A 22,991-nucleotide genomic window follows, 5' to 3' on the forward strand; every position below is an offset into this window, starting at 1 on the left:
TTGTATTAGCATTGGAATGTTTTCACTCTGTCTTAAGTTTAGAAAGTGACTGAATTAATATCATTTAGACTGATTAGCAAGGTAATATTTAAATTAGAAATCCTAGCATGTGTATATTTTACAAATATGCTTGGGGTAACATTAGGGATTTTTTTGCCCTTGTGGCATGTTGGCCAAAATGTGCTTAAAGTAACCAATACTTTTCTTACTAATAACAAGGAATACAACATGTGGTATATATATTCTACATCCTCTCCATATTACTAAAAAGTGCTACATAAAAGTTTCAACTGACCAAAGCCATGATGGACAGTGCAGGTCAACATTTATCAATAATCTGATGACATAGAAGACTATAACATAAAAGGACTACATTATAAAAAAAATGAATGAATGAATGAATGAATGAAATTAAAATGGGTAAATTTTTTTAGCAATAAAACTAAGAGAAGGGGAAAAAGATATAATAGATCTGAATGAGGTCTGGTTTTGTGAAGTGGAGTTAATAAATATGAATGCATTAAAGTGGAAATGTAGGGTTAATTGTGCATGAAAAGCTAAAATATATGTTCAGAAAGTATGAATGTGTAACATTTGTGTTGTTGTGGGAATTTATGAAAATAGAAATTCAAAGGCTGGTAGTAGTTGTTATGTACATATTATGAATTTGTAACATAGTGATGAGTATTATAATGATGAGTTATTATTGTAAACAACTGATTTGGAAAATATGTATGGTACTCTGAATAAAAATGATTGAGAGATATCCTTTGAATGAATGAATACATAGATGGGAATGAAATTAGTGATATCGAAAAAGAGATTGGGCCAACTGGATGTTTAAGAATCAATGAGAATGATGGAGTGTTTGGGGAATACATTGCAAAGGAATGAATATAAATCCAAAAAGTAGATTTATATCTACTTTTGATTGATTAGATTGTATATAATAAAATATTGAGGGTGTTTACAAAAGAGGATTTGAAACATGAGACAAAATATTTTTTGTAGTGCTTTTAGTGAAACAGAAAAGGAAAGGAGGTAACAAGTTAAAGTAAAAGGAGAACTACTGCAGGAAAAATGAATGGGAAGTTGTCATAAACAAAGAGGATATGGAATTTGCTTAGAAGAGAGTGAAAAACAAAAGTGTTAAGGTGCCCAGAAGTATAAGTAATTGCACAAGTGGGAAATGTGAAACAGGATGCTTAGTGGAATAATACAGTGAAAAAGTCTATGGATACATTGAGAAACATGATTGCTGCAGAAACTGAGAACAACAGAATAATATTGAGCCATGGTAGCTCAGTGGTTAGAATGCAGTATTGCAGGCTAACTCTGCTCCCAGCTAGGTGTTCGATCCTGATCAGGTTCGATCCTAAAGGTTCATTTAGCCTTCCATCCTTCCAAGGTTGGTAAAATGAGGACCTGGATTGTTGGGGGCAATATGCTGTTGTTCACAGAGTGCTGTAGAGCGGCGCCACCCAACCTTTTGGCCACCAGGGACTGATTCCATGGAGAGAGGTTTTCCCGCGGATTGGACGGGGCGTGGTTTCATGTGCTGCTTGCATCCCATGGATGGGCCTTTGTTTGATTGTATGGGCTGGTTTCTGGTACACCGTGGCCCGGCACCGGTCCATAGACTGAGGGTTGGGGACCCCTGCTGTAAAGCACTGTAGAGTGTCATATAAGTTTAAGTGCTATTCCTATATTATATAATACATTACATCTCCAAAAAGGATAATATAATGTATGATTTCTACAAAAAGGATAATTCCAAATGATGTAATCAAAAAGAAGAAGGAACAATTAAAAGAAACAGAGAAAATGGAGGGTGGTTTTGATGGATGTTTTTTAAAAAATTGTTTTGAAAGTGGGAGGAAAGAACCAAGCAATAATTAAAATGATGAAATGATGTGGGATGAAACTGAAATAATGGAATGCTGGAAAGAATGCTGCAATTATTTGTATGGGAATGACAAGATGCATTGAAAAGCAGAATTGAAATGAATGTTGTCTATTAGATTTAAATTATGGAATGTTTTGGTGATTATGAAGTTGAAGGTTGGTTGATGATTATGATAAGAATATATTATGGATGTAAAATATGTATGAGAATAAATTCAAACTTAGTGGTTGAACACTGAGTAAAACTAGAATTTATGGTGTGTACTTTATTCAATGCAAATGGTGATTTAATGCATCATAAAGTATGTTTATGATGTCATTTGGTGTGCTCATTGGAGATATATGAAGCACTGTATGGATATGGTAAAAAAGATAGTTTGCAAGAAGAGAAAGTTATGGTAAGGTATACTGAATGATATTGGTATTTATTGGATTTTTTCCCCTTATCTCATTCCTTACTTTCTTTGCTTTACTAATTCTTACTCCTTTTCACATTACACTGATTACTCCAAATGAGAATAGTCACTCAAACATGGCCAAAATGTATTGATATTCCAAGAATTCATCTGACTTTTATAGGTGATTAGACAAATCCAGATATTGACTGCTATTAATGGCTTATAATGTGGCTATACATCAGTTTTACTCTACTACCTGAAGCCATAAGCCTATAAACAGCCATAACTGGGCCAAAAAATATATGGCAGAACAGGGCTATATATATATATCATATAGATCTTTGGCTCTTCTTAAGTTTTTATTATTAGCTCTGCACTAATATTTAAATGTTAATTGGTTTTTTTTAAAAAAAGTGGTTCAGCAAAGCATAAACTTATGATGATGGTGGTGACAGAATCAGTGTATTGCTTTGATCTATAATCCATATACAGTGCAGCTAATAAGTTACAAACAAGAATAGAAAATAAAAAGGTAATAATAAAAGTTGTAACAGAAGGAATACTAAAATCAGCAAAGAAGTGAAAAGAATTGGTGCTGTACTGTTTTGTCTCGTGGATGTGCTCTCTAAGAGGTTATTCCTGGCTTTCATTCCGGCCTTGTGATATTGCTGGTGTTTGTTTGTTTGTTTTAAAATTAATGTACTGACATGCATGCAATTAGTCAACTCTATTAAGAAAACCCAATAAATGGAAGACAAGTTCTCCTAGTTCAGGCTAATATTACAACATTCTATTTTCCACAGTAGCCAATCAGGTGACCACAAACAGGACATAAAATCTTTCTTGATGTCGTCCATTAGTAACATGAGAAACTTGGGCTGGATTCACACTTTGTGCCAAGCCATAACATGATTTGTTTGGTGAACAGATTGGAGAACTCAGCCATTCTGGTTTATAAATCATGCATTTTCACTTAGTATGATATGTGCATCAAGCCAATTTTGGTTTATACTAAGCCTGGTTTCACCATAGTCAAATCAGGCTTAGTATGAAATATTAGCCTGGATGGGAAAACATTTAATCCAGGTAGGAAGTTTCAAATTTCTGTTTAGCCATGAAACTCACATGAAGGTAAGTGATTATGGTTATGTGAAAGAATTTGCCTAACATAACAATACAATTGAAATAAGATGTAGCTTCCTACATATGAATAACATAAATATTTGCTTAAAGCCTATAAAAAGTTATTAGTTCTCTGGAAGAGTATACTCTTATATACTCATATACTCTCTGGAAGAGTATATGAAGGAAGAATGTTGTTGGAATAAAATCTATAGAACTGAGTTCGTAAATTGTGTTCAGGCAGCAAAGTCATTGCTCTTTTTTCTTTAGGAACTTGTAGGATCAGAAAAAAACATTTCTACCAGTGGATAGCAGAAAGCAAATTTCATGAAAATTCAAGACAAATTCAAAAGCAGCAATCTTTGATGACAGTAAAGATAGCTAAACTAAGATATCTTTAATTCAGGTCTAATTTTTATCAGCATGCAGCATAAACAATGATAACGTATCTTATAAGGCTTTCTGTAAGAGTTACTGAAAAATTATATATATTATATATATTAAGTAATATATATATATTACTTAATGCTATAGTATTCTACTGAATTAATTTCAATATTTCAGTTCAAGTGTTCATGAAAACACTAAAGTTAATTTGTAACTGTTGTAAAAAAAGCAAAATAATGCTCCAGCAGCAACTATTAAAAAGAAAATGCCACCTTTTATGCTTTCTTTGCTGAATTATATGAAATAATGAAGACCCAAAATACGGTAAGTAAAAGTTTTGAAACAGGACTGGGGGAGACACAATGAAAGGTTGTGTTTCATTGTGCTACTTGCTGGATGACTTTGGCCTAATTGTTTTCTGTCAGTTCAACCTGTTTCACCTATTTGTTGACAGAATAAATTGAGGAATGGCTTCACACATGCTACCTTGAGCTCTTTAAAAAAAAGGTAGGATATAAATAAAGGACTAAAGCAAGCAAACTATACATGTATTCTTTATTTTCAAGCCAGCAAGATTAACATTTCTGCCATATAAAATTCTATCTTCCTTCCCAAGATCAGAGGAAACATTCCTTAATTTATTATTATTTTTTTTGGCCTGTACCCACTTTAAGGTATCTAAATTAATATTTTTACTGTAAACATATAAATGAATATTTTCAGAAATAACCTTACCTGTCCTGTTAACATAAGCAAACAGCTAATATGAAAAGAATCTTCAAATGTAGTAGGTCCATTGTCAAGATTAGAAGATTCAGTTTCTTAATATGGTAAAATGCTTTACTGTTCCTAAACTACAATCTATTAGCACATCAAGAATAATCTCCCTTGACATGCAAATGTGCTTTATGAAGTCAGCACAACTTTCCCAAAGGAGCTAGCCTTTATATTGCTGCCTGAATATTTCTATTATTTAAAGAAAACCTATGATCTGTTCTTATCAAAGAAAACTAATGAAGTCTGCAATACTGACTTAGGTTATGTCCTAGTATATGTCACTTTGTAAGTTCTTTGCATGCACTACAAAGTCCTGAGAATTAAAGTAGAGGCACCAGTATTCTGATAAAATTGTTCATTTCTATTTCTCCTAATATCTTTGCCCTTTGCTCTCTGAAAGCATAGAGAAACAAACATTTGTGATTTTGTCAGATCAAGAAATTGGGAAGCAGCAATGGGAATAAACATATTTTCTTTTTCTTTTCTAATTTTGTGGCTTCTCCATATCGCTCTTAAAATACTGTGTAATTTAAGTAACAAAGTTGCCAGAATAATGGTATTTAATTTGTTTGGTTGATAATTAAATTTATATGCCACTCATCTCGCCAAACGCAACTTTAGGCAGCTTACAATCATTCAATTAAAAATTATCATTTTAACTCATATAGGAATGCAGATCAATAGGAATGATCACACTGAAACAAATGCAGCTGATTGAGTGATTCCAAATATCACAGTAATTGCTTATTCCCAAATACTTACTAAGTTTCGACCTCATAATAAACCATAAGAAGAATATTTAAGGCACATTTCCTCCTCTAAACAGTGACTGAGCTTATCCCGCAGAAGATGCATCTATTTTAGAAATGTTATAGTTAATATACTGAGTCTAGCATCAGGTATGGATGATAGGAAGAACCAATTGCTACATTATTTAGTTAGGATATCCTGTCTGTCTCCATTATTCAGCGAGAAGAAAGAGCCTTTGTACAACTGAATTGTGTAAGCTTTGTGCACTGTACAGCAGATTGCACATTTAAGAAGGGCAAAACAGCATCAGCAACAGAAAAGAATAAAATGTTCACAAATTTGCAACTTCAACAATGGTAGTTTTCTTGGAAAATATCATCTGAATACTTGTGGAGGGCAGGCTAAAATGCGTGAGATGCATCTGGAGGACACTTATTAACTAAAAATAAATTAGTCCTAACTACTTCTTGTATATCAAAAGGCATAAGAAGCATCTCACAGGAGTCCTTGAAGAGCAGAGTATTTCAGTTTTGTTTCAGAGATAAGGACTTGGCACTAAAGTGTGGCTTGGAAGTAAACTGATCTTATTTTACTACATCAAAGGCACTCCTGAATCCTAACAGACACATCAGATGTACCATTCCATGGAGGAAAAAAATCATGAGAACTAGAAGTGTAACAGGTTTAAGTTGCTGTTTGTGGCCATTAATTGATTTCTCAAAGAAAAAGCTATAGCGACCCTGTTCTAAATCACATCTTTCAGTTTAAATGCACAGGAGCTCTTCCTGAACCTAAAGTGTAAACATTGATTAAAGGTAATAAGCAATGAGAAGAGACCTGTGAATTGTGAATCCTTCAAAGAAACAACTTACTATCACATTCATTAAAAGAAGTGTATACATCCCAGAAATGTACTGCTTGCTTACTTAAGATAGCAAAAACAATTTATATTGTATATTTATATACACATTTATCACACTTCCAGAATAGGATCATATGTATAGGATCATCTATTAAGTTATTCAAAGATGAAAAGCTAATTGCTTCAGGAGTTCTGGGGAGTCAAACATCCTTCAGATACTGCTAGAGCAGCCCCAGCTAGCATGACCAATGGTGAGGATGCTGGAAATAGTAGTTTGGTAGCATCTGGAAGGCCACAGGTTTTCCATTGCCATAAAAGCTACAGCACATGGTTGTAGTGAATTGTTATTTATTAGATTTTTTTTAAATCATCCTTTTTTTTTTTTAATAAAAGCTAAAAGTTGCTTGCATGGGGATCTCCACAATACCTCCAGTAACACATCTGTGGCAGTGGTGGGATTCAAATAATTTAACAACCAGTTCTCTGCCCTAATGATTTCTTTCAACAGCCAATTCACCAAACTGCTCAGAAAGTTAACAACCGGTTCTCCCGAAGTGGTGCGAACTGGCTGAATCCCACCACTGATCTGTGGTGATTTTTGTTTGCCAGAATGCCAGTTCTCTCTCTCTCACACTCTCTCTCTCTCCCTCCCTCTCTCCCCCTCTTTTTTAACTGGGATCCCCAAAATGTTGGCTACAGTTCCCATTATCCACAGCTAGCAGTACTAGGATGGGAGTTAAACAGCCACTGTTAACCATGGTCTTAAGCAGAGATCAACCCAACAATAGCAAGATTCCCCCTTTTTTCAAATTATCTCTTTGTACATAGCAGTTTCATGGAAGGCATTACACATTTACCAAAAGTTGATAGAAAGATCACAGGAGTGATACTTTCATCTTAATGAATAACCTATGACAAGCATAGACATGGGACACCAAACACCACCTTTCTTATTTCTGGAAGGTTTGAAAAGTCTTTGCTAAGCTTGTTGAAGTAAGGAGGAGGTTTTTTTGAATACACAGTGTTACTTGAGCTACTGCATTAGGAAGTGAGAGCTCATCCACTTATATGGACTCCCTGGGAGTTAAACAGCAATCACATTGTTCCAAAACTCGCTGATAGTTGCAAGTCCAGGACAATGGGGACCAGGCAACCAAACATAATGTGCACAGAAATAAAACCATGTGTAAAGCAAGTAACGCTGCAATAGCCTATACATTTCATATTAGGAGCACTTTAAATCCAGGGAGGAAAAAAGTCCTTTTCTTGCTTTAGCCATAAAAGACAAGGGAGAAGCTTTTAGGGTTTTTTTTTTTTTCCTTTTCTTTTCTAGAAAGCTTTTAGTTTTTCCTTTTCTATTGCAAAGGCTTTCTCTTCCTCCTCCTCTTATCTCTAGCTAAATCCAACGAAAAAAAGTTTAGACGTGGAATTTATACACGAAGCCGAACGGTCCAGGAAAGGAACGCGCGGAGTTTGAGAGGCTTCTTGTAAAAGGCAATGGTTTTTCTCGGGTCTTGGTCCCCGCAGCTTCCCTTTCACACAAGTCCTTTTAAAAAGAAACTTAGGTTCAGAGGTGATGGCGATGATGGAGGGGGCGGAGTGGGAGAGAATGAACTCTGCACACGCTCAATACTTTTTCTCCCTCCTCGCCATCCTTACAAAGAGAGATAATCAAAGGAAAAGTGACATACCCCGATCCCTGCTCTTGGGTGCCTTTCCCTGCTGTTCACACCTCTGTCCACTGGCATTGTGCCTTTAAAGCCCCCCCCACCCCACCCCTCACCCCCAACTACGCCTCTTGCTCCAGAACTGCCCACCTCCTCGGTTCTTTCCCTACTCCGGATCCCACTTCTGCACTCCCCGCCCGCCCGGGATCTCGACTTACCAAGCTGTTCTTCGGAAAAGTTGGGAGGCGATGTAAATGCATACATCACCGACCAATGGGGGGGAAAGAAAAAAAAAGAAAAAAAAAAGGCGAGAGAAGCAGCCGTGGGAGCTCCAGGCGCTGAGAAATCGCCGGCCGGGAGGCTCCAGGGAAGCGTCGGCGCGGCGCTCCGCCGAGCGGGCCGGTGGGCGGGCGAGCGGGGATTGCTCCGCTCCAGGGGGATCCCCCGGGGCAGGGCTTAGGCTGCTCGTCTTGCCAGGAGCCGAAGCATCCTCTGAACAAACAGAAAAAAAAAAAATCCCCCGGGGATCGCTCGCTTACTCGCTCGCTTCCTTTGCCAGCCGCTTGATGGAGAGAAAAAGAGCGAGCGACGAAGGGGGCTTGCTTGCAACCGCCACCGCGGAGGGGCAGAGGCTGAGCTGGTCGCTGCCTTTTGCACGCCCGCCTCCCGCCAAAGGGACGAGAGAGCGAGGTCTCCTCTTAAGTGCCCGGCTCCTCGGGCAATTCTGGGGGCCTCAGAGAGGAACTCCTGCTAACCTAAGCCAAGAGCCTTCGCCCTCCCCCTGGCAAGGACAACCCCACGGGGCAAACCCAGGAGGGAGGGGGAAGACTTTTGGCAACCCTCCCCCCCCCACCTCTGAGAAATTAGGCTGAGCCACTCCAAGAGAAGGAAGTGTCCTGCCAGGACACGGTGGGGGCCAGAGCTTAATCATCCTGTCCTGAGAATAGGGAGCACTCTCCTCATCCACCTTCCTTTCCTTCCTTTTCTGGCTGATAAGTAACCTTTAGGAAAATACAGGCGCACAACAGCTGCCCTGTGCCAAGCCTTCCGCAACCCGAAGTTTCCCACCTGTCTTCTGGACCACATCTCTCATCGCCATCAGATGTGTGTGTATCGATAACCCCTGAGGGCTGAAGGTGGGCAAGGAGCTGGACACCCCCCCCACACACACAAACAATAGCGACCTGGATTCATAAGAGGGCTACAAATCAGATCCACCTCTTTTCATTCGAGGTAGAAATAAATGCATAAAAATACAAACTCAAAAATTGTTTCCGTGCCTTGGATTTCCCTTGACAGTCGACAAGGAGCAAAAGAGAGTGGAAGACAGTAGGATTCCAATTAGAACACCCTTTTCAAGGGTGCTGCTAGGTCAAGGAATAAAAGCAGCAGAAATTCCAAGGATGGTCTTTACTGTAACAGATAGAATAGACCAGTGGTCACCAACTGGTGGTCCATGGACCACTGGTGGTCCGCGAGAAAATTTTGGTGGTCCACAGAAAAATTATTTGCATTCAAACTACGGCCCCTAGGCCGGATACATGCAATGAATGCTTGTGTTGCTGCAGAGAGTCTCCCCCTTCGGGGTCTTTTTGTGCGGGTTGGAGAAATTCCGACTTGGAGTCTGCATCAGCCTCCTGGTGTGGGGCTTTGGGCGAAGGCTGGAGGGAAATGCCGCTGATGGCGAAGAGCCGGAGGGCCTTGTTCCGGTGGGACTGCATCATGGCTTGGAACTGGCTGACCATTTCAGCCTGCTGAGCCTCCAGACGCCGGTACCTGGCCTTGCACTCCCACAGGTCTTCCCTCTGCTTGGAAAGCCTATGCTCGTAGTCCTCAGTGAGGTGCTTCTGCTGAGCATCCTTCTCGGTCAGATCCAATTTGAACTGAGCCAGCTGTTTTGCCAACTCTTTCTCATGGTGACTGCTTAGCTCCAACAACTGCTTCCTGTTGGGGCCCTAAGGAGCCCGGCCTGGCAGGCAAGGAGCGGCTGGGAGGGGACGGGTGAATAGGGGCCCCTCAACGTGAGTGACATCGAGTTGACCATGCTTACCCAGTCACATGACCACCTACCCACGCCCACCCAACTGGTCATTAGGCAGATCATATTAGTGGTCCGCTGGATTTAAAATTATTAATTTAGTGGTCCCTGAGGTGCAAAAGATTGGTGACTCCTAGAATAGACCAATTTATACCAGACAAAATCAAGGCAGGATTGATTGAATTTCTTTTCACTTTCTCAGGACCGAGTTCTCTTTTTGCTTAACACTTCATTGATTCCTTCCCAAGGTCAGAGTTACGTCCTTTCACAAGTGCCTTTGCCCTGTGTCCTTTCAAACTTGGAAGCTGAAGTAACTTCTACTGCCCTAAATCTTGCTGCCATCATAGCTGGGCTATACTACACATCTAGAATGGAATCATAGTTTGTTGCTGTATTGTACAACTCAGTCTGTCAAGGTGATTGCCCTGTCAGTCTGATTGGTGGTTGCTTCTGGGTGAAATTCAAAGATTACAAACCTGGGGAGGGGGGGAGAGAAACATCATAAATTGCTGTGTATGGACACTCCATCCAATATTCTCCCCCTCCCAAATTTGACTTAGCACCCTGGCAATTGTTACATGGCAGCAAAATGTTCATCTGTCTCTAGTGCAATATATTGGTCATTGGTTTCAGGGGTGGGCTCTATTTACCTTTACTACCGGTTCGCAGCAGGGCCGGATGTGCATGTTTGCTTCGCTCGCGCTCGCGCTCGCGCACACGCACTCTTCTGCACATGCACAGAAGCATTTTGATGACATCGGGGTCAGTGGGCAGAGCCTCCCGTCGGTTTTACTAACAGTTCTATAGAACTGGTGTGAACCGGGGGGGCAACCCACCACTGCCTGTTTGTGTTGCCCGAATGTAGCTACTGTGTTAGGGTTTGAGGATTTGGCTATGTGTGACAGTCAGGTTAAACTGTGGATGCTCTTGAGTATATATTCTGAAAATGTTTCCAAGGTGACTATTTTTTTTTTTTTGCAAATTTTTTTAAATTTTTTTCAAACACACAAATTAATTACATCTTTTTGGAACAGAGCTTTGATCCGATCATCAATTTGTACAATTTTTTGTCATCTTTAACACAATTTTATATATTCTATTTTGCCATAACACATTATCTCTTAATCTTAAATCACATATCTCAACTAATAACATCTTTAAAAAAGCTTACTTAAATTTACTTAATTAAAACAAGATGACTATTGAACTGTCCACTGGTCAGCCTATGAACCATTAGCCTATGAACCATTAAGAAAACATTTATAAGCAAAGTTTTGCATCTCTTGGCTACCGTCTTGTGATCATTTGGATTTATGCAGCTGAGCCATGTTATTGAAGAGTTTGAGAACTGCATTTGGCTGTATAAATATCGATAAAATAATAGACCCACCCTTTAAAGTATACCAAATTGTTTATGGAAACTGGGTTTCTGACCTCTCTCCAGAATAATGACAAACATACAAGAATGCCACATGGTCACCATCCACCCCCAATGCATTCAGAAAACTCCCTCAGGCTGCCTCCTTCGGAGCATGGCCTGAACTGAACTGGTATTCCAAAGCAGGAGTGCTATACATGAACTCTACATCTGTCAGATGGTTTAGGTTGCATGACTCTTGGTCAAGGCAACACCTGTGACATTTGAGGAACCATCTAAAGCAGAGATAGTGAGCTCCAAGTCCCCTTCATCTAGCAATGTCATCTATTTGGAGCACACTTTCTCTGTTACAGTGCCTGTACTCAAGAACAGCGGATATCTGCAGGGCTCTGAATATGTTCAAAAAAATCACTGGAATCTTGGTTGTTGCCCCATGTCTTTGGTTATGATGGTATCAAGACACTAGAATTTTGTCCAGTTAAGTATCTTCTTTCTTTTAGACGCACATGGTAGGGGTGCCTGTTGTTCTACTACTTTCTTGCTTTTAATGCTGCTGTATATGTTGCAGTCTTGGGTGGGCTCTAAACTGAATAATGAACGAACAAACCACTTTTAAATCAATTGGTCAATTAACCTGTAAGGGGGGAAAAAAATACCCATAACAAAAATAGTGACAGAAGCTGGCATTCCAAACTCCATCACAGCCGAAGCAGCACTGCAAAACACTTAGAGCAGGGGTGGGTTCTACTTATCTTTACTACTGGTTCGCAACGGGGCCGCGTATGCGCATGCACAGGAGCTTCCTGATGATGTTGCGGTCAGTGGGCGGGGCGTCCCGCCAGTTTTACTATGGTTCTATAGAACTGGTCTGAACCGGGGGCAACCCACCACTGACTTAGAGCCTAAGAGACCATACACAAGGCCATACCATACGCAATCCCACAACAGACCTGCTGGACCAATTTCATTTGCCCATCTCCTCTGAGACTTCACAAGCTTCCTTGTCCACACACTAAACTGTTCACACTAGACTGGATACATGAGCTGCCTTGTGCTAGCAATACATGGAAAATACTATGCATACATCCAAAGCATTCAAAACCATCCTCAGGCTGCCTTAGCAGGTGCAGGAGATTGACAATGAAAACATGGCAACATTGTGATATCCTCAACAAATGGTAAAGTGGTGTCCATATCTGGGGAAGAAGTAAAAGTACTCAGTGGAAAGGCTAGTCCAGGTTTTAAAAGATATTAGAGAAAAATCAAGAGAGATTTGCATTGAAATGAAATCACAAAGGATCTTACCTGTAAATTCAGCTGGAGCTATGGATAAACCGTACCAACACAGCTTCTTCAGTGCAAGTCTTTGCCTTCAGTGTAGTGATCTCTTTTCTTTAAAATATTGGGGGATTGGATAGGCGGGAATATTCCTCTGAACCCAGGAAATGATTTTCAGGAAGAACCACATACTTTATGGGCTATAAAGCTTTGTTTATGTCACAGTCTGGGCTTTCTTATTTTTATGTTACAGCCTCTTAATTCATCTGCTCCTCCCTGTATCAATGTGTTTATACAGTACATATCTATTTATTTGTTCATTTGTTTCACACCCTAGCTTTCTGCTGTACCAAGCCTCCAAAGACCTAGTAGATTTAAAAAAAAAAAAAAAAGAAGAACAATAAACATATATACAGGTGGCACACGGAGTCATATCAGTGGGCACGTGAGCTCAGCCAATTTTTGGGCCTTCTGAGCTCACCAGAAGTAGGGAAACAGACTGTTTCCAGCCTCCGGAGGGCCTCTGAGGGGGGGTTGGGAAAGCCGTTTTCGCCCTCCTAGAGCCTGGGGAGGTGAAAAACGGGCCTACCGGGCCCACTGTGCCATTGCGTGCCAAAAGTGTGTGGGGGGGGTGCAAGTGGGTCACATGCCCATGCATGGGGGGTAGGGCGAATAGAATTATGGGTGTGGGCACATGTGCACACGATTCCCCGCCCTTCCCCCGCTTTTGGCACGTGATGGCAAAAAGGTTAGCCATCAGTGATATATACAAATGAAATTAATGATAAAATGAATACCAAAATCAAATAACAATGAGCAATCTCGTCAAAGAGATGCATCTTCATCAAAATCTACTCCCTGAGAGAGTGGGGACTATACAGGTAGCCCTTGACTTACAACAGTTCATTTAGTAATCATTTGAACTTACAACAGCACAGAAAAAAGTGACTGATGGCCATTTTTCACACTTAAGACCATTGCAGCATCCCCATGGTCATATGATTTATATTTGGATGTTTAACAACTGACTCACACTTATGACAGTTGCAGTAACCTGGAATTATTTGATCCCCTTTTTCAACCTTCTGACAAGCAAAGTCAATGGGGAAACCAGATTCACTTAACAACTACGTTACTATTTAACAACTGTAGTGATTCACTTAACAAATGTGACAAAAGAAGTTGTAAAATGGGGCAAAATTCACTTAACAAATTTCTCAGTTAACATAAATTTTGGGCTCAATTGTGGTCGTAGGTTGAGGACTACCTGTATACAACTCTTAAGAGAGTACATTCTCTTGCCTAAGGGACTGCCAGAAAGAAGAGGGGGGCCAAGCTATTCCCCAAAGCACCTGAAGGCAGAACAAGAAGCAATGGGTGGAAACTAATCAAGGAGAGAACCAACTTAGAACTAAGGAGAAATTTCCTGACAGTGAGAACAATTAATCAGTGGAATGACTTGCCTCCAGAAATTGTAGGTGCTCCAGTACTGGAAATTTTTAAGAAGATTAGACAACCATTTGTCTGAAGTGGTATAGGGTTTCCTGCCTGAGAAGGGGGTTGGACTAGAAGACCTTCAAGGTACCTTCCAAATCTGTTATTCTGCCTGTTACAAAGACATAAGGACATAATAGCTTTGCTGTTCCAGGCCAAGCCCATCTTAGCCCAGCATTTTCTTTTTTTTGAAAGGACCAACCAAGAATCTCTGGGGTGCTTACAGTACATTTCCGTTCTGCTTTCATTCCTCTGCAAGGGGTAGTTGGAGGCATGCTGCCCCCAATCCACAGATAATACCAAATCTCAAGAATAACAGCCCCATACTGCTCTGACTTATCCAGTCCTCTTATAAGATACAATGACCAATTGGCAGGATGGCAATGTGTGTGGGGGGGGGAGGGGGGAGGATTTTCAAAAGAGCCCATCCAGCAGAACCTAAGAACCCAACAGATTTGTAAAGGGAAAGGTTCCAATCCTTAAGCCATTTAAAGTTTTAAAGGCAATATCAAAAGTTCAGTTTGTGCCAGGAAGAAATTGGCAGCCAGCAGGTATCTTTCCACACAACCTTTATATGAATGTTTGGCTGCTGCACTTTTTACTACTGCTCCTTCCAGATGTTTTTTCAAGAGTAGCCCCCTTTAAAGTATTTTGCAATAATTCATAGCAGCTATAAATCCATAAAATGTACTCCTCCTACAGTAGTCTTACTTGATCTGGGTGCTTTCAATAACATTGGCCATTGGTTCATTTTTATGAATACTGTGTGAGGGCTGGGGACACTGCCTTGCAAAGATTCTGTTCATTCTTAAACGGTCAGGATTATTCAGTGTCAGTAAAAGAGAAACTGATCCAATGGTATTTCTCTGGGGACTTCTATAGCATTAATTCCTTTCTACACTATTATTTCAACATGAAATGAAACCACTGGGACAGGTTATACTTTGGTTGAGGATGAGGTATAATCAGAATGCTGATGATAGGTACTTACACATCTCCAAACTAGATCAAGCAAGAGATACTGTAGAAATCTTGACCCAGTATCTAGATAATGTGGGTAAGGCACATTATGATTCTCTGCTGTTCCAGTTCTAACTCTGGACTGAATTTGACTGCCGCTCTGGGAGCAAGACTATAATTTGGATGACCTTCTGGACTCAGGACAACTCTTGAATTTGCAGGTGGAAGCCACAGTCAAGTTAAGAGAAGTGCCTTTGCCCATCTGTCATGACAAGAAAAATCACACAAGGCTCCTTCACCTTCTACCTGAACAGAAAGCTAAATCTAATATATGTCCTGCTCTCTGCATGGGGCCTGCAGAGAGCCATGGTGACAGGCCTTTAAGAAACTATTTAGTAACTTACAAAAACAAAATGTGCAGAAACATGATTTGAGCTCAGGGAGAATGGAACCTATTTGGGGAAAAAAAAAAACTTAACCTGGCTCCTCCTGGGCACCCTAGAGAGCAAGAGGGAGTGAAGTAAAAAAGCAAACAGACTTGCAAGATTCTGCTACTACCGTATAATATAACTCAAGTGATTTCCTAGTCTAGTTCCTAGTTTTTGTGTAGTCTGTTTCCAGATCTGGACAACCTGAAAGGGCTGACATAACTAGATATCAAGTGGGATAGAGATGTTTCTGACTGGGCAGCCTCAATATAGACAGTGAAATCCCACAGGACAAGACCCCTAAAGTAATCCAATCCAGAAGATTATTTCTATTAGGTTGTTGTTGTTAGTTGCGAAGTCATGTCTGACCCATCGCGACCCCATGGACAACGTTCCTCCAGGCCTTCCTGTCTTCTATCATCCCCCGGAGATCATTTAATCTCATGCTGACTGCTTCAGTGATTCCATCCAGCCACCTCATTCTCTGTCATCCCCTTCTACTTTTGCCTCAATTGTTCCCTACATTAGCCTCTTCTCCAATGAGTCCTTCCTTCTCATTAGGTGGCCAAAATATTTGAGTTTCATCTTCAGGATCTGGCCTTCTAAAGAGCAGTCAGGATTGATCTCCTCTAGAACTGACTGGTTTAATTGCCTTGCAGTCCAAGGGACTCACAGGAGTCTTCTCCAGCATAACCAGAGGTGGGTTTCAGCAGGTTCTGACCAGTTCTGGAGAACCGGTAGCAGAAATTTTGATTAGTTCGGAGAACCGGTAGTAAAAATTCTGACTGGCCCATCTATTCTCTGACTGGCCCATCTATTCTCTGCCTCTCGAGTTCCAGCTGATCAGGAGGAAATGGGGATTTTGCAGTAACCTTTCCCTGGATTGGAGAGGGAATGGAGATTTTACAGTATTCTTCCCCTGGAGTGGGGTGGGAATGGAGATTTTACAGTATCCTTCCCCTGCCATGCCCACCAAGCCACGCCCACCAAGCCATACCATGCCCACCAAGCCACACCCACAGAACCAGTAGTAAAAAAATTTAAAACCCACCACTGAACATAACCTATTAGGTTATGAAGCGAAATGGTTAGGCAGCAGGATGAATGATATCTCCACCCTTTCTGGAACGCCTGATGACATCAGTTTGTTCTCAAAATCAACAGACTGCCAGATGGAGCCTTTGGTCAACTAACTGGAATTTCTATAGAGCATGGATATGCCACTTCATCCTAGCTTATTGTGCCATTCTCTGGTGAATAATGCTGGGAAAGATTAATTCGCTGCTCTTCTGTCAGTCTGATTTTCATTTTACATGCCAAGTCAGCCCTTTCATCCAGGATTAAATGTTATACCAGCAACTGATCTAGCATTAACAAGCAGGTCTTTCAAGTTGGAGGGACCACCACTGCTGTCACCTTGATGCTTTTGTGTTTACGTATGTGTTTGTGTGCATTGTTCACATTGAGAATAATCATGAACGATACTAAGGAAACCGAATCATATTTGAGAAACATTATAGCATACTAATGTTCCTTTTATGTCCTGTTTAAAAGAGATTTAAACACAAATAAACACACACTCCACCCAAATGTGTTCTGCACTCACACGCTCTCCTCCACCCAAACGTGTTCTGTTAACTGAGAATGGTCATATTTAGAATTTTTTTTTTAATTTTGATTTATATGCCGCCCTTCTCCGGAGACTCAGGGTGGCTTACAGTGCGTTAAGCAATAGCCTTCATACTTTTGTATATTTATACAAAGTCAGCTTATTGCCCCCACAAACTGAGTCCTCAATTTACCTACCTTAGAAAGGATGGAAGGCTGAGTCAACCTTGAGCCTGGCAAGATTCGAACTTACTTTAATTGCAGACAGCTGGTGTTAAATTACAGTGCCTTGTGTGCAGAGCTATCCAGGAATTGAAATTTGAAATGTAGTTTCTGTCTTACACACTTTTTTTTTCTTTATATCTCGCATTTTCCCCAATGAGGATAAACCAAAATGCATAAACTCCCTTCCATTTTCTCACACTACAGCAACCTTGTGAGAAAAATTAAGGCTGAGAGAAAACACTGACCCTCAGTCACCCATTGAACTTCATGGCTGAACAACATCTGAAGCTGACAGCCGAGTCATTCAGTACTCTAACAACATTATCACTCTGCTTTTCAAATAATGTCTGATTTAGGCTTGCCAAGTTTTGAACTACCCCTTGTGTATATGCCTTTAAACCAATTCTTGATCTGAGACAATTAGCAACTGATATATCCACTTATGAAGAGATTTGCTTGCTAATTGCTGCCAATCAGTTTGTGAAGGCACTGGTACTGGAAACCAAACAAAGGGTCCACAAGAAAAGGCTGAACTAAGTAGAGCGACAGTGTAAACAGACTGACTCTAAATGTATCGACTCAAAACTTTCACTAAATTCAATAACACTTATTTATTACATTGGAAATATTAGGCGGTGATGGAGTTTTGGTAGTGTTTTTACTAAAGCCTTCCAGGATGCAATCCTATGACTCCTGTTGGGAGATAGGGATATACAGTACAGAGAGACAAATCTAAAATTAGTTCTTCTTTGCCAGCATCTGTGAATGGCTGTTTCTATAGTTGGAAAGCTCAAATTGAGCTGTGGCAATATGAACTTCGGATATGATAGAGATAGATAGATGATATCGAAGATAGATAGATAGATAGATAGATAGATAGATAGATAGATAGATAGATAGATAGATGAGAGTTAGAATGAAGAGTTTTGTGATCTGTGATCACTAAATGCATCTAGGCTATTATATTTTCCCAGCTCACTAAATTGACACTAGAATCAAATGTCTCAAATGTTTACTCCCTCCACAAGGATGGGGAAAAAAATCAACTCCATTTTTACTCTACCAATATGAGCCTGACATAATATTGGATCTGCCAGAAGCTCAAACTCTGGAGACCACTTAGCAATGTAACTGGATTTATTTTGTTTGGCTGGTAGGAAAATGAAAAAGAAACATCACTTCAGATAGCCAACAGACCTTTCTTTTTCCATATCCTAAGGCAAATGTCATGAAAATGTCATGAAACATATTATGAATAGGTAAAAATCAAGCAAATAGTCATGCATGTCAACCCTATGCATGACTCCCAATATTCACTCTACACCAGAGATGGATAACCTGGAATTTCAGAGTTGCTCTGGAAAACCTTTTTGTATTTCCTAACACATTTCTCTACACAACCATAGAAAATCACCAAGATGGTTTTCACTGACTTGAAACTTGAGTTGCATGAAAATTATAGTTTATTCGAGTTGGGTGGCTAATAAATTCAAATACATAAATAAAATCTCCAATATGGGTGGCTGAACAGGTAGAAACAGTGTATTTAAAAATGAAAACTTTTATTTTTTAAAAACTATTGTTGGAAGAAATATCCATCTGGGCTCAGTTCCAAGTGGGGAAAAAGACACTGGAAACATGGGGCTGATTGGAAAGATGGTTTAATGGTGGACAGGACCATATGGTTTGAGATCCTGGGCAATCAAGCACACGGGTGAGAGAGAGAGAGAGATTTATACCCTCTCTTGGGCTTTGAACTTGCTTCCTGTTCCTGAGAAAGAAATGTATTTTGATAGGTTGTCAGACTCCCATGGGCCATGCAGGGGTAACTTTGTAGGTTGTCTTGAGTCCCAGGCTTGGTTGAATCTTGCTGGGTGAGGTAATGAAGGGGCTTTGGGCAATTCCTATTATGGCTTAATGGCTTTGTCCTGGTTTGGATCTTGAGTGAGGGCTAATCCTATCATCCTGGAGCTAAAGGTCTTTTGTCTTGTAGATAAGCTGGCACCAAAATATCTGCTGGGGCTGAGTTTCTGTGTCCCTTAAGATTTCTCTTTCTCTTTTAGGGGAAATATTCTGCCTTTTTAATGTTTCCTAGAATATTTCATTCTTCTAGGAGAGGGACGGGTGTTAACCTTCTACACTATTTTTCCAAAGACCTTTCTCAACCCCAGGAAAAATAGCCAGAAATATGGAACTCTGTTTGTATAGCTCTGTCAGTTTGGAACCATTATCTTCCCCATTATAGTTCATTGTTCGCTTTGTCTAAAACTTCAGCAGGTCTATGGCTCCCCAAAGCTTGATCATGCCTACAAACTTTTACAGGTTTGTAACTTCCTAAATAAAGCCCCTTTAAATGCCTATAAGACTGGGTGAGAATGACAAGGTCAGTCTAACTTCTATCTATAAGGAATTATTCTGGACTCCACCTGTTGGCCATTTTGGCCATATGCTCTGCTCCACAGTAGAGATAACAGTGCTGAATTATGAAGTCTTGCAGAACCTGCTAGATTTTATTCCCTTCTGAATTGTTTTTTGGGACCAAGAGGAAGTATCAACAACTAGTACTGGAAGGGCAAAGCGAAATTGAAGAACATATGAAATTCATACATTCAAAGAAGTGGTCAGAATTTATATATCTTTGAAACAATCTTAGGGTCTGATGCTTCCCAGTTTGCACCCTATGGACATCGATGATGGTCCAGGAGGATATTGCAGACTACTTGGGGAATGAGTGGGGAGGTGACAATTATGATATTCTTTCATATCTATTGTATTTGATGTTACATTATTATTTCCCCTTGTTATTATTTGTTTCATGAGCATCTTTTAATAATGTTATATTCCCTAGTTTTAAAGAGTGGAACTTTGGGGTGATGACCGTATGAACCAGTAGTCTGGTGGTCTTGAAAGTAAGACTCCAAAACAGATAACTTTTATCTACACTTCAAAGTAGATACACTTTGAAGGTAGTATGCTTAAAATGGGTGGCATGCATGGTCGTTTCCAAAAGGTTTCAGAGATGATACAGAGATCTACATACAGTACAAGAAAAGATTAGGAATCTCTGTTCTAGCCTTGAGTCTTTTACCCCTAATCACATATCAAGTCTAAGATAGTAGTATCAAAGATATACTGCTACTGATAACAGAAAACTTGAGACTTCTGAAACTCGCACACTATGATATTCCTTGCTGCCTGGAGAAGATTCTAGGACAAATGTGTCCAGTACTGGCTTAAGGACACTGTGTATAAGCGGCACAATGCCACCTATATACCAAGTTCATATCTCCACGTTCTCAGAAATGCAGCAGGATGAGTTCTCTCATGATTAGCAAATGAACCCAGAATGCATCTCAGTAGAATGATTAGAAAAAACATGAAATGGAACCAGAGGTGGGTTTCAATAGGTTCTGACCAGTTCTGGAGAACCAGTAGTGGAAATTTTGAGTAGTTCGGAGAACCGGTAAATACCACCTCTGACTGGCCCAGCTTCCATCTATTCTCTGCCTCCCTAGTCCCAGCTGATTGGGAGGAAATGGGGATTTTGTAGTAACCTTCCCCTGGAGTGGGGAGGGAATGGAGATTTTACAGTATCCTTCCCCTGCCATGCCCACCAAGCCACGCCCACAGAACCGGTAGTAAAAAATTTGAATTCCACCACTGGATGCAACTTCTCTTTAAAAAAACAAAACGATGAAGAAGAAATGAAAGAAGAGAAAACATTATTATATTCCTGAATTGCAATGAAATCACACCTACTATGCTCTGCGTTAAAATATTTTCATCCAGCAAATGAGCCATCCTTTCATTTTCCACTAATTAAACAATAACAATGGTTGCAGTCTTGTAATAATAATGAAGACTCTGTCTTTCAAAAAGGGCACCTAAATTAATCAAGCCATATCAGTTTCAAATTTTCCTGCATGTTTCTTTCAAGTCCTGCCACTTCTATTATTAAAGCAGCTCATTTGCTTAACAGGGCCATTTTAATGTTCTTTCTGATGCAGCTGTAAAAATGTCACTCTGTTTGATCATCGTACGCAGTTTTCTCAATTATAGTAAATCACAACACTAATGGGAAGAAACCCATTTTGAAGTATTCTAATGTTTTTCCACTTAAAGCACTTCATTTTTAAAGTCGTCTAGGCAAGCCCAACTTTGTGGCTTCCAGGTATCTTGGATTACAGCTCACATCATTTTGAAACATCAGAATTGTTAAACAAAACTAATCTTAAAAAGAAGAATGTTGAGTCAAAAATCTAACCATAGTGCTGCTCAGGGGTGGGTTCTAAATTTTTTTATTACCGGTTCTGTGAGCGTGGCTTATTTTGTGGGTGGTGGCTTGGAGGTCATGTGACTAGCTGGCGTGGCTAGCTGGTCAGAGTCATTTCTGGAAGGTCCTCGCACTTACGACCCGACTCATTTGTTTGCTTTTAACACTGATCAGCTGTAGGACAGCCCTTTGAAGCCCCGCGGCAAGAGTTTAAACAGGTTTTTTCCCTCTAGTAATCAGCTGGGACTCAGGAGACAGCAATAGATTGGGGGTGGGACCAAATAAAAGGTAAGAATAACGTGGGTGGGTGGGGAGGTGGGAGGGCGGGGGGGGGGAGAACCGGTTCAGTGACGTCATATCATCACCGCTACTGGCTCGGCCAAACTGGACCGAACCGGGAGGAACCCACCACTGGTGCTGCTAAAACTTAAACACATCAGTTTTTGATCATTGCAAGTTATTTTTGTATTAGCAGACATAGCATTTGCCTTTTCAAAAAATCTGCCATTACTCCATTTTTAACAGAGGAAGATCTAAGCAAATTAAGTGCCAAATTTAATAAATTATTATTATGGTTGGTAACATAATCAGCCAGATATTTAGACTGGATTTGACATTTTGGAAGTGTGCCCAAGGTGCCTATTACTATCTTTGTTTCATTGGTACTATCTTTGCTTTATTTTGCTACAATTGTTCTGCTTTTATTTGCAGGTCTTTTTATTTTGTGATTTTTTCCAGTTCTTTCTCCTCAGTTCTACTGTCTCCAATTTGCAATGTCCATTATCCAGACTTTTTTGTCTTTCTTATCAACATTTGTTAAGTCTGGGGTGTTTTGTGGTAGATGCTCATTGAAATTTAATTCAAATAATCCAATCCCAAGCACTTTAGCTTTATTTTCTATTACTTTGTCTATTTTATGGCCCCACCAGTTCATGCTTATAGGAAAATATCTCTTGCAGATATTCCATTGCACCACTGCTAAATGCTTCCAGCTAGTGTTTACTTCAGCAACTCGTTTTTCCTCAGTTGTATTTGTGGTATTACCAACTTGGCTTTATGTGTTCAATATTCCTTTTTAATGCACCAGTTGACAAGAAAGTTTATATGGGCATCTCAAATGATAACAAAAATAGCTACAGGGTAGCCTCAGTGTAACAAGATTAAGTTGCTAATCATCTCCACCATTATTCCAACAAGCCAGTTTCTTCCATACTTTCATGAATCCCTGAATCACTCACTTTTGTGAATGGTTACTTCACATCTCTTGGTATGTATCACTGTTACCCTGAGCAGATGATAAACTACTTTCAAGACAACTATCTCTGACTAATGCATACCCCCAAAGACAACATTTTCAGCTGAAGGACAGTCATAATTGTCTGAGGAATGAGAAATGAGGAAGAAGAATAAGGAAGAAACACTGCTCCAATAATGAGCAATG

The 22,991-nt window shown here is 40.0% G+C and overlaps 1 protein-coding gene across 4 annotated transcripts in view; it reads right to left on the minus strand.

Moving 5' to 3' along the window:
* MME (membrane metalloendopeptidase) overlaps nt 1-8,654 on the minus strand; it is a 71,327-nt gene extending 62,673 nt beyond the window's left edge. Inside the window, exon 1 of one of the 4 annotated variants that reach the window (XM_034439169.3) lies at nt 8,087-8,654. The gene's annotated coding sequence lies outside the window, so the exon portion shown is untranslated. Of the gene's footprint in view, nt 1-4,547; nt 4,703-7,892; nt 8,064-8,086 lie in introns of those variants that run through there. The other 3 variants (XM_034439170.3, XM_034439171.3, XM_087872566.1) reach the window with 3 other exon arrangements.
* Between the last annotated feature and the right edge of the window lie 14,337 nt (nt 8,655-22,991).

Source organism: Pantherophis guttatus, chromosome 6 (assembly GCF_059756535.1).
Source record: "Pantherophis guttatus breed Tessera chromosome 6, ASM5975653v1, whole genome shotgun sequence".
Lineage (NCBI taxonomy): Eukaryota > Metazoa > Chordata > Lepidosauria > Squamata > Colubridae > Pantherophis > Pantherophis guttatus.